The sequence below is a fragment of the Magnolia sinica genome, chromosome 12, assembly GCF_029962835.1.
Source record: "Magnolia sinica isolate HGM2019 chromosome 12, MsV1, whole genome shotgun sequence".
NCBI lineage: Eukaryota > Viridiplantae > Streptophyta > Magnoliopsida > Magnoliales > Magnoliaceae > Magnolia > Magnolia sinica.
This window is the reverse complement of record NC_080584.1, coordinates 6,243,294-6,258,515: the sequence shown is the minus strand read 5'-3', so window position 1 is coordinate 6,258,515 and position 15,222 is coordinate 6,243,294.

Sequence of the window (15,222 nt, the reverse complement as noted above, 5' to 3'; positions counted from 1 at the left end):
GTCAGACACTATATTCCATCAGAAAATTTTAGGCCTGGCTCATATTTGGATGCTGTCTATCAATTGGAGTGTGGACACGGTGGTCTTTCCATCCTTCATCGAAAAGCTATCGTTTGATATGTATTGCATTATCTGTATTTATTGAGCTCTTTTTACCAACTTGATAAATTCATGGATTTGGAAAATCATTTTTAGACAATTAAACATTCTTAAGCCATTTTCTTTTTATAACTAAAAGGATTTATGCCAAAATAGCAATATATAGGAAGAAGAACAAAAAGCCTTTGACACATAACGGGTCTTAAAAGTATTACCGAGTCCACCACATTGAGATTACCCATTAATAATTTATCAAGCTTGAGTCTCTCGCAACTTAGGAGTTAGTATGGGTCCAAACGCTAAGATGATTAGATCCCGCAATAAGTTATTTTATTTTAATTACTAGGATAAGGGTTGTGCAAGGAGAGAATAATTGGTATTAAACCGAGGAAGGAGAGTGTACACAAGCGGAAAGCTAGAACTTCATATAGACTGTGAAACTCAGTTCATCCGAGAGACATACTGAAGTGGTAAACAAAGCAATGGGCCTCTTTTAGAGAGTCCCTTCTCTCCACTAGTTGATAGCACCAAGGGAATTCCCAAGATGTGTTCCTTTATTCATCATTCTTAAAAAAGGAAGAATTCTGAATGTGGAAATAGAGACCAGGAGAGATAGGAAGAGAGAAAGAATAGGAAAGAAACACCTAGAGTTCTATAAAAGGTCGACATTGTTAGCCCCACCATGATGCATGTGCATTGGACATTGATGCTTTTTCGAGCCCAATTCATAATTTAGGTGGCCCCACCAAAGAAAACAGTTGCTTGTAAAACACCCACCATTGGTTTACGTGTGGGGCCATAAAGATGTGATTCAGACGTCCAACAGGTCTATTGTCTGTGTCCCATTTAGATGAAGGAAACTCCAGTAGGCGTTATAAAGTAATTTTAGATGTATTTTTATGGTTCATCTGCTTCCAAATGGCGTGGTCCACTCAGCATTACTGACTTCACGCACATTAGCTAATTTAATTGGTGGAGAGGACCACATAGATTGATAGAAAAGTCCAAGGTTGAAACCTGTGTAAACGGCCGGCAGTGAACACTGCACACGTAGCACAACATGGAATACTTGTGCAAGATCTCGGCCGCCCATTTATGTGGGTCTCCCCATATAAATGACCTGTCCTAAATTCAAGCCATCTGAATTACTCAACACAATTGGCAAGGGTTTTCTAAGCCGTCCACCTGCTTTGAACAGTGGGGCATCTCATAAGCAGTGTGTCCTGATTTTAGGGACATGATTAAAAATTCAGACCCACTTGATGAACGGATTAGATCATGTGCACGAATGCCTGTGCGCTGAGCAAACCTCTCAAAGATTTTCAAAAGCTCTGGTGGGACAAATATATGATAATATCACGAAAATTATCATAATTTTCATGAAACTTTTACATAATACTGCCTCTCGTATTTACATCCCGTTGCCTATTTAAATTAACTTTTCATAAATACCATATTATTGAGGTAGCTAGTATCATGTAAAAATTACTAATGAATATAGTAGTGGGTGGTGGGGCCTACTTTTTGGAAGGTGAAGATTGGCAGCCGACCTTAATTAGGATAACCCACCTTTAGATTTTCAAAATACATGTGGGTGAGACTTTTTGGGTTATTCTAAATTCATTATAGGATACAACAGGTGGAGGGTCTGGATTGGAGACACGCGTACAAATACATCAAATACGTGTCATATGATTCCTCATCTAAAAGCATCTGCGTAAACAAGTCGTGGGCCCCACTTAACGCCTGAAGTGCATGGAGAATCCATCAGGGTTGAGCAGGAAAGAGAGAAGGCAACGGACTTCAAGCCCTAGCCACTTTGGACGCAAAGGATGGGGTGTTTGGACCCCTGGTCCACTGTACACGTGGCAAACTTCTTAACCATTTGGTTCGTTTTGTTGAATTTGGACCGTTTAACTTTTTATTTCAACTGTACATTTGATGGCCACCAGTTAAATGGTTAGGACGGTTTGTTCAGTGTTAGTTTGGTCAATGTTCAATCTGCCGTCGTCCGTAGTGGCACATGCATGGTTTGGACGGTCTAGATTGGCTTGAATATATGCCATGCGCGGTACGGGGGCAATGGATCGCGGTGGTCTATGGTTTGTTGGAGAGACGTCTATATTTAGAGAGCTGATGCAGTGGAATCGGAAGAACCGGAATATTGTGGGGGCTATCTTTAAATCAGGTCTGTCCCTTCGCATGGCTCTAGCATGGACGGCTTATGTCTCAAAAATCACAGTTATTAGATGATCATTCCCGTGTTTCTCAGAGAGAGAGAGAGAGAGAGAGGTGGGTGGGTGCCGATTGCTACTATTCCGGCGAAAGCCCCACCGAGACAATAACCGAACGAAGTTAGGAAGAGGTAGAGGTTGGAATATGTGAGAGAGACAGGAAGATATTTTTAAGATGAGAGAGAGAGAATGGGAGTGTAGGTTGCAGCTTGGAAGAAGAGAGAAATGTTGGAGATCTGGCCATACGAAGCATCTTAATTTATATTAAATCAAACAAGAGAACGAAAATTCAAACAAATACACGCAAAACACATGATTTTTACGCGAAAAACTCTTGTAAAAAAAAAAACTATGACACAAAGCAACAATCAATCTAATATTAAGAGTAGATTACAGGGATAGAGAGAACTTTCAGCAGAAGAGTTTCTTTGGTCCTTGGAGGGTGAGATCCCAGGGAGGGTTTTGCAGTAGCAGTTTGTGTTCCAATTGGCTGGGACGACTGGGCAGACAAGGTCTAGGTCGCAGGCTGCTGTTGAGGAGCTGCTGCAACCCTTCGGCCTCTACTTCAGTCTATATTTCTCTGCTTCATCTAGTGGCTGCTGCCTATGTGTTGCTGTGGTGAGTCTTCACTGGGAGGTGCTGATGCCAAGGTTGGCTTTGGGATTTGTTGTTTGGGATCATAGCAGCAGAATGTGTTCTAATGTCATAAATTTGGGAGGGATGGCTGGGAAGTTATGGCCCACTTGGTTCAGTGGAATAGGCAGCTGGATGGTTTGTATAGGTGGAAAATTGTTGGTAGGGAGGGTAGCCGCAACAGCCTGTGGGAACTAAAGAAGGTCGAGGAGTGGAGGAGTTGGAATTGTCTCCTTGCTAATGGTTAGTGAGATGGCGTCATCCGGGTAGTTATTTATGCCCATTGAAGGGTTGTTTGGCTTGCTTTTCTCATTTTCTGTTTCTGATTAGCAGATATGATAGGTGAGGCCTGATGTTTTGTGTGGAGCCCACTCGAAAGTGTACCTTGTACATAGTCTGTTCTTTTAACAAAGATACAGGGGCATTGCCCTCTTTTCAAGAAGAACAAAAAAAACGGACAGAGAGAACTTGTAACTAAAACCCTAACTCACACTCACTCTCTCTCTCTCTCTCTCTCTCTCTCTCTCTCTCTCTCTCTTTTGGAGGGTCTTAAAAAACACAAAAAACAATCAAAATTTATAACTCTCTCTTAACTCCAACATAACTAACCCGAAAAGCCACTTGTTGTAGATCCAACCTTATGGAAGCACCTTAATCTCGATTGAAACAAATAAGAGAAAACAAAAACTCAAGAAGATACGTATAAAAGACATGATTTTTACATGGAAAACCCTTAAGGGAAAAAACCATGGTACAATAGATCTAATATTTAGAGAACATTAGAGGGATAGAGAGAACTTATAACCAAACCTCTCTCTCTCTCTCTCTCTCTCTGGGTCTCAAAAATTCTCTCTTAACCCGAACACAACTAATCCTAAAAGTCATGCTTTCACTAGGGAAGTATCAAAAATACTCATCTTATGGTCCACTAATACTTAGGCTTTATTAGCATGTAAAACATGAGTCATATGAGCTCAGAAAAGTGAATAACTCAATATTGATTTAGGTCTCACAATTTTAACAAAAGGAGTCATGGCTTGGGTGAGCTCCACGGTAACGTTTATGCAGTTTCGGGTGGACCACGGGATTAGAAATAGTGTCAAGGCAACACTTATCCTTAAAATTATTTCCCTTGGTGTGGCCCCTTTGAATTTTGGGCCCTACCTCTAAATTTTAATTTGGTATCTAATGATTGGAGTGTATTTCATATAATCATTATGGTGGGCCCTGTAGAAATTAAAGGTGGACATCCTTCTCCTTACTATTGCCTTTGATGTGGCCTGCGTGAATCGTAAGTTAACCTTATTTTTTACTCTAAGCTTAACGTATGATTACACATATAATGGCCAGAGTGGATTTCACATGATATACATATCACGGTGGGTCCCTAAAAAATGAAGGGCCTCCATGAAACTAAGGTTTTTAATGTATGAGTGGAAATCTAAATGTGTGTTTGGGAGAGGAGCACCCTTTTGATTTTTCACGACCCACTGAATTGTGTATTTGAAATCTACTCCATCCACTTAGATGTGTAATCTCACAATGGGCACAGGTCCCAAAATAGGCTGACCTTTGATTCATATGGGCTACAAAGGAACAAATGGGAGAGACACATCCACCCTTAACTTTTCCGGGGCCTACGATAATAATAATATAAAATTCAATCCAACCATTAGATGCCACAACCAAATTTAGACATGGCCCAAACGTGATCAAATGTGCTATACTAAGTAAAATAGATTGAAGGGTGAACGTTGCATTGTACATTATTTTCAATCATGTGGTTAACATGAACTATGGATGGGGCTGGTACTTGAGCCATGGGCCTAAAATGGAGTGATGCACCTAGTAGTTGGTTGAATTTCATATAAATATTATGATAGAGTCCATCTGAGTTTTTCTTAAATTCTCTTGCTAACCTAACGAGCCACGGTCTGTTGTACACTGTATAAGCCCGACATGATTGATAAGTGGGCTTGAATTTTAAGCCCGTGCAAAACTTTGGGCCTGAAACTCCAGCCCATGTTCGACCCCCAATGGGCTACTTGGCCCATTGAGAGCCCAATAGGTTTGGTACATCGCACCTCACACGTGGTAAACTGTACACGTGGGAGACATTCGAGCTGTGAATACTGACAAGGTAGGTTACACCGTCCAGATGATCAGAGGCACTATCAGATGGCTCTAAATTAGACGTGTGGCCTGAGCCTCATGCGGTGGGTCCCACTTCATGCACGGCTTCGATGTCCTACACGAACGTGGCACGTGTGACTAAGGGTACAACGTCTGTTGCTGCCCACTGGGCCCACATGCTGCGTAGTTCAATGATAGGAACCGTCCATTTTGTAAGTGTTCCAATGATCCGAACCGTCTATTTGGTGGGCTGCATGCTATACGGTCCATCCTAAGGAAGCTACAATTGATAGATGCTTGAGACAATCACTATCTGTTGAAGAATTAGACAAATGGAAACAACAATTTTCAATGGCTCTTAATCAACTCTAAAAATCAAAAGTTAGGGTAATCAGAAACATCCAATTATTGAATAATAAAATAATTAGGTTTGTAATGAGAACATGAACGGTTAACTTGATTAATGAGGTACCTTAGTGAAAAGTTAAATAAATAGGTATGTATATGTAAATATCATCTAAATGGGGTAGTATTTTTTTTAAAAAAATCCTGAAATATATCAGCAGATTTTAAAATATTGTATTTTTTATTACTATATTAACTAAAGAAATATTAAAACCTTCAAGGAATTTGTTCCATAAATATCTATTTTAAAATAAAATTTTATTAATGTGCAATAAATAGTTTTAAATATTTTATATTTGGTGAGATTTTGCTAATAATTTCTCAAGAAAAACCTCATAATTTTGAAAATATCAAAATCTCATGAGAAATTGCAGAGAACGTCATTTTTTCAATAGGGGATAGTCATGTCATGCCTAAGATCCATATATTCACCCGTAGTGGCTCATCTAAATTTTGGAATAAATTGGGTTTCAATATATCCCTCAATCTTAGTGGGACGCACCCAATTACTGTGGTGAACCACACACATTAATGTTTGAGGTGGACCACACATTCTATTGATAAGTTTCTATGATGGGAATTCTCAGGAGGTCACCTCTAACAGGCAGGTCAGAACTTTCTCCAAAGATTTTTTAATTATTAGGTTTTTCTCCTGATGTTATTTGGAAAATCTCATTGAACGAATTGTTTGAAACATATCTATTAATGTTATATATATATATGTGTGTGTGTGTGTGTGTGTAATTATTGCAATGAAAACATAATATTCAAATTTTGGCTAGTTTTGATAATCTTATAATAACATCATAATAGTATAGTTTAGTATATTTACCACGATATTACTGAGAGATTTTTAAAATTTATACCTGTGAGGTGGAGCACCCCATTTATTATAATAATTATTATTATATAAAATAGAAGGAGGAGGCCATCATAGGGTTGTAAAGGCATTATGTGAAGGTAAAGTTGGTATATGTTGATGGGCCGTAACCATCGTAATAGCCATTACAGAAAGGATATAAAAAAATTAAAAAAATAAAAAAAGACCAAAAAAGGCCATTAAAACCCCTCGATGGCCCATTATGCCTCTCATATAAGCCAGCCTTGTAATGGTCCATGATAAAGCCGATACAAGGTTTTTTGTTGTTGTTGTATATATATATATATATATATATATATATAAGAGAGATCATAACAACTATTGCAGCTGCTATTATGGCTACCGTTGCCATTATGGAATATTTTGGCCAACATTGCATTCACTGACTTTTAAGGTAGGTTATTTATTTATTTATTTTAATGATGCTAATGTCTCAAGCTTGTTTTGAGATCTGAAACTCAAATTAGCTAACTGTACTTTCATAGTTTTTTCCTCCCTTTCTTTCCTCCTTTTTTATTTTTTTATTTTTTTTATTTTTTTATTTTAAAGTTCACTTGCCACATATCTAATGTTTATTAAGCAGTTGAGATGGTTTTAGGGATATAGTTAGCACAAGCCTTAGATTGTTTATCTAATGGGCCGGGAATGCATGGGTGTAATGCCCGATATATATATATATATATATATATATATATATATATATATATATATATATATATATATATATATTTTAAGTGAGGTTCTCCGAATAATATCCCTGGAAAACCCTAAAATATTTCCTCTTATCTCTCATTATCTAAACTCTCCCTCGTATTTCATAGTCTATCAACAAACCATCTATCTTAAAGAGGGAGTGTGTGAGAACGAGAATTCTACATCTCATTTTATATTTCCTCTTATCTCTCATTATCCAAACTCTTCCTCGTATTTCATAGTCTATCAACAAACCATCTATCTTAAAGAGGGAGTGTGTGAGAGGGAGAATTCTACTATGACTCAAAGAACCAAAGAAAGAAAATCGTAAGAAAAAAAATGAGAGAGAAAGTGAGAAAGAAGCTTTTAGAATTCGCTTATTCATTTTAGTACAATGATCCTTTCTTTGTTTTCTTTCTGCAGTTATTTAATTCATTATTGATCTACACATTAAACGGATTAAATTAATCAAGTATCCATTGGTACGTCTAACTCATTCATGTAGAAAGGTACACAGATGCACCTGGCTTTAGGGTTGATGTGCAAAAGGTGAGATTTTTTCATGATAGCAGTGATAGACATGATCTATATATTTCACGGGTTTTCTAAGAGTCAGTCATGTAATGATTTCAAAAATCAGACCTATTCGACACCTCAATGGACCGTATTGATTATAGATTTACAACGGTTCTTACTTAAATTAAGGAAATTGAATTAATACTTGAATAATAATTCTTTGCGCAAGCTACAATTTGGCATAGAGAATTACATGACCTAATCTGAAATATGTGATTAAATCCTCACCCTTCATCATATTTTTAAGAACAAAATTAATTAAGATTCTAAATTTCAGACCGATAGAACCATTGGATGAGCTGCATCAATCCAATAGTAGGTAATGAATTATGTGTTAATTTATTGTGTGGAACCACTAGATGGTTAAGATCTGGACCGATTATCAAAATCTAGATATCAGATGATGATAACATGTATATTTGATGATCGATCTGACCATTTAATAAGATGCATTGACTAATTAATGTGATCATTGTGAATTGTAATAAATTAATGTATAGATGATTGGATCAAGATGATCATTTGTTGTCCCTTGAAATTGATCAAGTGATGATCAATGGTTGGCATTGATCCATCCATCAAAATGTGATTTGAACTTTAAATTATCAAAATAAATAAATCTCTAAAATTTTGTGTAAATTATCACAAAGCATATAAAAATTCAGAATTTTAGGGCTAAAATATAATTTTTTGTGAAGTAATGGAGTTCTGGTATAAAATTTCAGAATGTTACATAATGCCGCTCAAACCTTCAGAAAAATCAACTTTCAAGACTATTTATAACAATACCTTAATTTTGTAATATTATTTCTTAATTTATGAATCCATTAAATGAGATATCTTATTATTTAAATGGATTTAGATTGATCAAAGGTAGGCTCCATCATGTGAATTAGTGAGATTAGAAAATAATTTTCATTTATGTGATTTTAGAAAATTCTAATTCAAGTCAAATCATTGGTTTATGAAATCATCTCTGCAACATTGATGTGAGTAATCCCAACGTATTTCACCTTCATTAAGTTATGAAGTATATGCCAGGTACCCGAAAACTGGGTCAAGGCAATTTGTATCAAATAAAGTTCCTAATTAAATGACATGTGGGTTATGGTTGGAGAATAATTGGTAGGTTCTTAAAAATTAGAAACCCAAATTTAAGCTTCCATTGCTTGGTTAAAAAATAGGGAATTAAATCTCAAACTCACTATGACTTTTTTTAGGTCTAGAACAACATCTTCCTCAAATTTCAGGTAGTAAGGAGGTTTGGAGAAGGTGTTTCTAATTTTCTGACAAATTTCTATGTAGGCTAAAAATCTAGATCAGTTTAGTGTGCTTAATCAAATCTAATCAAATTGTTATTCAAATCGTGTCATAATCTTGTCTTGTGTATCTTTCCTCGAACCTCAATTACCTTGGCGATATCTTGGTATTCTAGCTGATAGTTTAAGATTTGACACTCAACTAAAGTGAAGATGTAGTTTGATCTCAAAATGACATGTCGCTGGCTGTCTCAAATTAAAAGCTTTGGTATGGGCTGCCTCTCTCCAGGTGTCATGTGTCAATGACTGAGATGTTAGGGTCCCCTAGATGGCTTGTTTCGATAGGAAAGAGTTGCTCAAGGACATACTCGATTCTTTAGTGGCACGTCGAAGGAATGGCCCTGACCTTATGTAGACAGGGCAGCTTGAGGAGGAGATGAATGATAAAGGGATATCCAGCACCTGAAATGTGATTGTAGACGTGTTTGGACCAACTTGTAGTTTAATGCAATCTCCCTTTGGGCATGTCTTCGGGAATTGTTAAATGCTTTAGCATTCATGATGCTCGGTCTAAACATGTATGGTTTCAGTCCTAAATACGTGATAGTCCGAATAGAGCATACATTCAAACTTAAACCACTGTTAATATGCATGAGTGAGATATTGCAATCTTTATGACAAATGGTTTTATTCAACAGTTACTATGGTCGCAACCTTCTGGTGGCAACTCATCATATGAGAAAGTGATGGCTCGTGGGGCGATGAGTTGTCTTATCATACGGTCGACCATTTTTGATAGTGCTTCTTGGGAGATGTGCATGTCATTCAATGTTTTGATGAACATTTTTTGATAGGTTTCGAATGTACGAAGGAGTTCCCAAACGAATATCTAGGCTGGAATAGTTTTGAGTTGAGTGGCCATGTCATAGGCCTTTTTGGCCTTGATGGTTATCTCTGCCAATGGTCTTTAGGATCTCATCGGATCACGCCTCTCTAAAACCATTGCCCATTTGGATTCATGTTGCCCACTTCAAGCACTTTGGATGGTATCGCGCGATTGTTTTGTTGTCGAAGATGTCACCCGTCCTTGAAGAACCAAAATAGGCTACGATGGTGGAGGCGATGACTTGTGGGAGATTGGGCCTAGATGATTCGATCGGGATGACGAGTTTGCCTGTAGGAGCACGAGAGGTGGTGCGGGTGGATTTTCTTGGAGAGAAATCGCCTAGACGATTTGGCCGATTCATGTAGCATGTCACATGGGGAGAGATATCCTCATTGCAAGGTGTTTGGCAGAGGGCTAGCAATGGGTGGTGGCTCTAGGGCTCTCCCTATGAGAACCACTGGGTGATGGGGTCTAAGATTGGCTATGATTGGTGACTGGATTGGTTGCACGGGGTGCGCCCTTATAAAACTAGTGGTTGGTCCTACGATTGATGTGCATTGTAGACTGGATGGCGGGTTGGCTCGTGGGTTTTTTCTTAGATAATCAATGAAGGAGGGAGTGGTGCCCCTTGTAGAACGAGATGAGAAAGTTCTTGGTCGTAACTCACGGTCGAATTTGCCTGAAGAAAACGAGGTGGATAATCTCAAATGCATCAAGCATTTGATAATTGATCCATGAGCAATACATTGTCTTCATTGAAATCCAATAAATAATTAAAGTGTGTTGATTTGAAGCTCTTCCAGTATATCATATTTCTCAAAATAATCATTTAACAGAGTTAAAAATTCTCCCAAACACTTCGATGACACATTTGCAAGAACATAATCGAAGCAAGGACCTTCTTTTCTCTCATACATCGGACTTGTCATGCATGATGAATAAACTAGTAGCATAACATAAAGTGTGAATTCTCAAAAGCCAGATGCAATCAATAAATGCCAGTTGTGATCCACAGAGGCCATGTGTGGTCCATAGTATTTAGGTGTGATTGACACTAGCCAGGTGCGATCCACAGTGGCCAACTACGATCCATACTGCCTAAGTGTGATTCACACTGGTTAGGTGTAATCCACGATGGCTACCCAAAAAAAAAAAAAACTTAAAAAACTCCTTCATTGTGTAATTTTCCCTTTATACTTTGTAAAAAATAAATAAAAAATAAAAAAATAAAAAATCATATTCCTTACACAATCTTACCTCTTCTTTTTTTTCTTTTTTTTTTTTAAAAGGAAAAAATAAATAAATCATATTCCTTACACAATCTTACCACTAGCCACCATATTAAGGACTATGGTTGTTGGCGAGTTCAAACAACATCTAGAGGGGTGAAAGAAGTCATTTTGCAATCGATAACTTGATGTGGGTCTCACAACGCAGTGAATAGTTCACTAAAGGCTCGTCAGAGAGTAACCGAAGAGTATAGTGACCTTGCATATCTACTTTTCAACTGTCGGAACTTTCATAATGGTTGGTAGTCCTCTTTTTAGTAAAAAAGCTCTAGAAAGTATACAGAAGAGTTACGAATCCCACAATGAAGAGAATGTTGTTGGATGCACGATGGAAACTCGCTTGAGTGGGTGCCATGGAGGTGGCAACAACAGTTAGAACAACTTTTGTGGTGGCGGTCTCTTTCTAAAAAAAAATTCTAAAAAAAGCCAAATGGGGTTCGAGGTTCGATTTTAACCCCACATATACGTTTTTCAGATAGGTTTTGTGGAGCCCACTCTAAATTCCTTTTGAAATTCACTTTGACAGTTTGATTGGAGATTAAATTTCATAGCATAACCTTATGAATGAGGAAAAATGACATCAAAGGTAGACTACATAAAAAATAATTTAAAAAAAAGTTTGAAAAGAATAACTCCTATTATCTCTATATAAAGGGCTTAAATTAAAATGAAATCAACATCCCATGAGGTCTTAGGATACTCCGAGTAAAATGAACCAATTGGATCTCTAATGAAGTGGGCCCAATCCTAATCTAGCGGGACACAGTCTCTCTCTCTCTCTCTCTCTAAATGACCTTTTAGGGCTTGTTTGGCTGGCTGTGTTAGGTGGTTATTATCCCTGGATTGGGTTTATCCCATGTTTTCTAATACTACATTTAGAATTTATATATTAAAAAATAAATCATAGAACTTACTTTCAAATTGTATTTGGATTGAACATGGATGCAACAAAAATCCATCATAAGTGGAATTAGTAATCACATCTTACATTTTCCAACACAAGGCTCATTTTCCAAAGCCTACAAAGTTAATTTTAATCGCATCTCATACTCCCTCCAAACATGCCATCTAGAATTTCAAAGTGGTATTACTAATGCAATCACATTTAATACAACTTAATATCATTGTCCAAACAGACCCTTCAGCTCCTAAACAATTGACCGTAGTTAATTGATAGAAAGGCATTTTGGTTTCAAAAAAATTCAAAAGCTAACCTATATAAAAAAAAGAAAAATAAAAATAAGAGTCCGAAAGTTAGGGTCTAAAGTTAAGAATGGTTAAACTTTCAAGGGTGATTGTAATAAAAAGAAAAACCTAAGTACTAAATAAATAGTTCTTCGCATTGAAGCCCTAATCATCCTGTTATCAAAACCCTACGCCGCCGCCTGCAACCCTCAATCTCCTCCAGCCCAGCCACTGCCTCTGATCCCGGTACCGTCTATCTCTGTTTGAAACCCTAACCCCATCGCCACACTATTTTCCGCTGTCTTCTTCAAGATCCGTATCATCTCCCCTGCAACATCACCACCGGTAGCCCTCTGCAGCAACCCTCATCTTCTCCACCCACCGCCTCTGATCCCAGTGCCGTACATCTCTGCCACCGGCCGTGACTCCGGCCCCGCCTTTCGTCTCCGCGCCACACCGTATACCAGCGCGGGTCACCCGTCGTCGACGTCGATTCCTGCATCGTCGTTCAGCTCCACTGTGCTGCGCCCGCGCCCCTTACAGCCGGGTGTAAGTTCTTCTAACAGCTCTTCAATTTTCAAGGCTGTATTCATAACCAAGGTCAGTCAAGAAATTTTTTATTTTTTTGAGAATTTTCATTTTTAATAGAACTCAGAATCCAATGGAGTCCCAGACTCGCGACAACGAGCTGATCTCCAATGAAGGTGGCGTGCAGGCATCTACGGTGCACCGGAACGAAATTTCAGATCCTGTCGATGCGAATGGGAACCTCAACGGTGAAAGAGGCGTGCAGGCATCTGGGGACCATCCGGTCGTCGTTCCAGTTCCCCCTGACCGTGAAAATAGAGTGCAGGGATCTAGGGAGTGCCCGGTCGATGTTCGAGATCCCGTCGCGGACATTGAAAATGGCATGCTGGCGACTGATCAAGCTAGGAACAGAACCTCAAGAAGAACGGTGTTATTACTTGCAGGGGGTTCCATTGTCCTCATCAGCGGAGCCTTGCTCTTCCCTGCCATATTTAACCTGCTCCCGACGCTCGTAGTCTTTGTGGTCTTTTGCATTTTGTTCATTGGGCTGATGATCATCTACCTGGGGGTGATCAGCGCATAGGCGCCTGTTTTGTCTATATCTGTTTGTAGTTAAAGAATAATCATAGATGGTGGATTAGATTGTTAAAACCTCACATCCTCAGTGATGGTGTCGTGCCGTGGAGAGATTCAATTGGTGGGGCCGGGGCCATAGATAAGTTCATGCCAGATCGAAAGCACAGGCGCCCCTCACCAGTTGAATCTTGCCCCTTCACTACACCACCTCTAATCACCTAATCTGCTTCTCAAATATAAATACGAGTTTTTTTGTTTTTTGTATTTTTTTGTATTTTTTTTTTCATTTTTTAATTTCAAAAACGACATTGGGGTTGGAACACTCACAACATGTGGCTTCACACTGGTTGAATTTACCACTTGTATGAAAATAGATTTTTTGAAAGTTCCTCGTCATTATATATGATGAAATGCCTTTTAAGTTTTATATTTACAAAATGATGCATCTTACTATACAGATGTTTTACCTTGTACACTCTCTTGCTTTGCGGCCTGCGATACATACTCGGCGTATATATAATCCTAGCTATGGATGGGATCCACCATGATGTGTTTCTGATATCCACTCTGACCACCAGGTGCGTGACCTAATTTTAAGTGTAGAGACTACTGTTATGTATGTGTTTTATGCACGCTGTCCATCCATTTTAACAGATCATTTTAAGGCATGAGCTCAAAAAGGGGGCAGTTCCCTGGCTCAAGTACACCACATGCCTATGTTGAAAACTTGGATCCTAGGAAGGTTTCAGCGGTGGCATCATTATCACCACTAGTTTGTATGTTGTGGCCCGCTTGAGCCTTGGATTTGCCTTTTTTTGGGCTCATGCCTTAAAATGACCTATTAAAATGGCAGGACAGTGTGGATAGAACACATACACCACGGTGGGCTCCATAGAGCCCATGCCAGGACTGATTCCGTCTTGGAAGGGGTAGGACGCAATCTGCATCCAAGGGTGGACATGGATTGCTTCCTACTCTTGTGAGGCCGGACTGTGTCCTAGCAGGAGCATTGTGGGGCGTACCGTGATGTATGTGTTTTAGCCATGCTGTCCATTCATTTTAGCTGATCATTTGAAGGCATGAGCCCAAAAAAGAGGCAAATCCAAGGATCAAGTGTGCCACACCACAGGAACAAGTGAGGATTGAATTCTTATGTTGTTGAAAACTTCTTGCGGGCCACAGAAGATTTTGATCAAGTTGATACTTGTGTTTTCCCTTCATCTAGGCCTACATAACCTTATGAATAGGTTGGATGGCAAATAAACATCATGGTGGGCCTTAGAAGAAGGTTTAAATGGTGGCAATAAACATTGGCTTTTTGCTTTTTTCTTACTTGATTGGAGCGTGTCAATGACAAAAAGGAAAAAGGAGAAGATGCTAATTAAGTTGAAAATAAATTCAACGTCTGATTTCCAATAATTAGAGAAGTTACATTAAGCAATTTGTCATTATGTTAATTAATATATTTCTCTTTGATGTCTCACACACAGGCACTAGTGCTGATATTCATGGATTAGATCATGAACTTTCCATCTGGTTGGAGAATTAACACTTAGATCTTCCACCTTAAAAATTAGGAAGTTTCACTCCTCCAGTGGGCCCTGTTGTACAAAGTAAACCGACAGCCAAAAACCTTTTCTTTTCACCCATTGCACCAGACTATTAGACCTAAAGATTGAAATGGTCCCACAACTCCAGTCTTCTTTGGTCCCATTGCTTAGGTTTAGGAAGTTTTGGGTGAAGACTAGGTTTAGGTTTTGGATAATTGGCTACTAATATGATTACAACAAAATTCAAGGTGTCATGAAAAGGACCTTCCATGGAGGATGTTTGGAATAAATGGCCA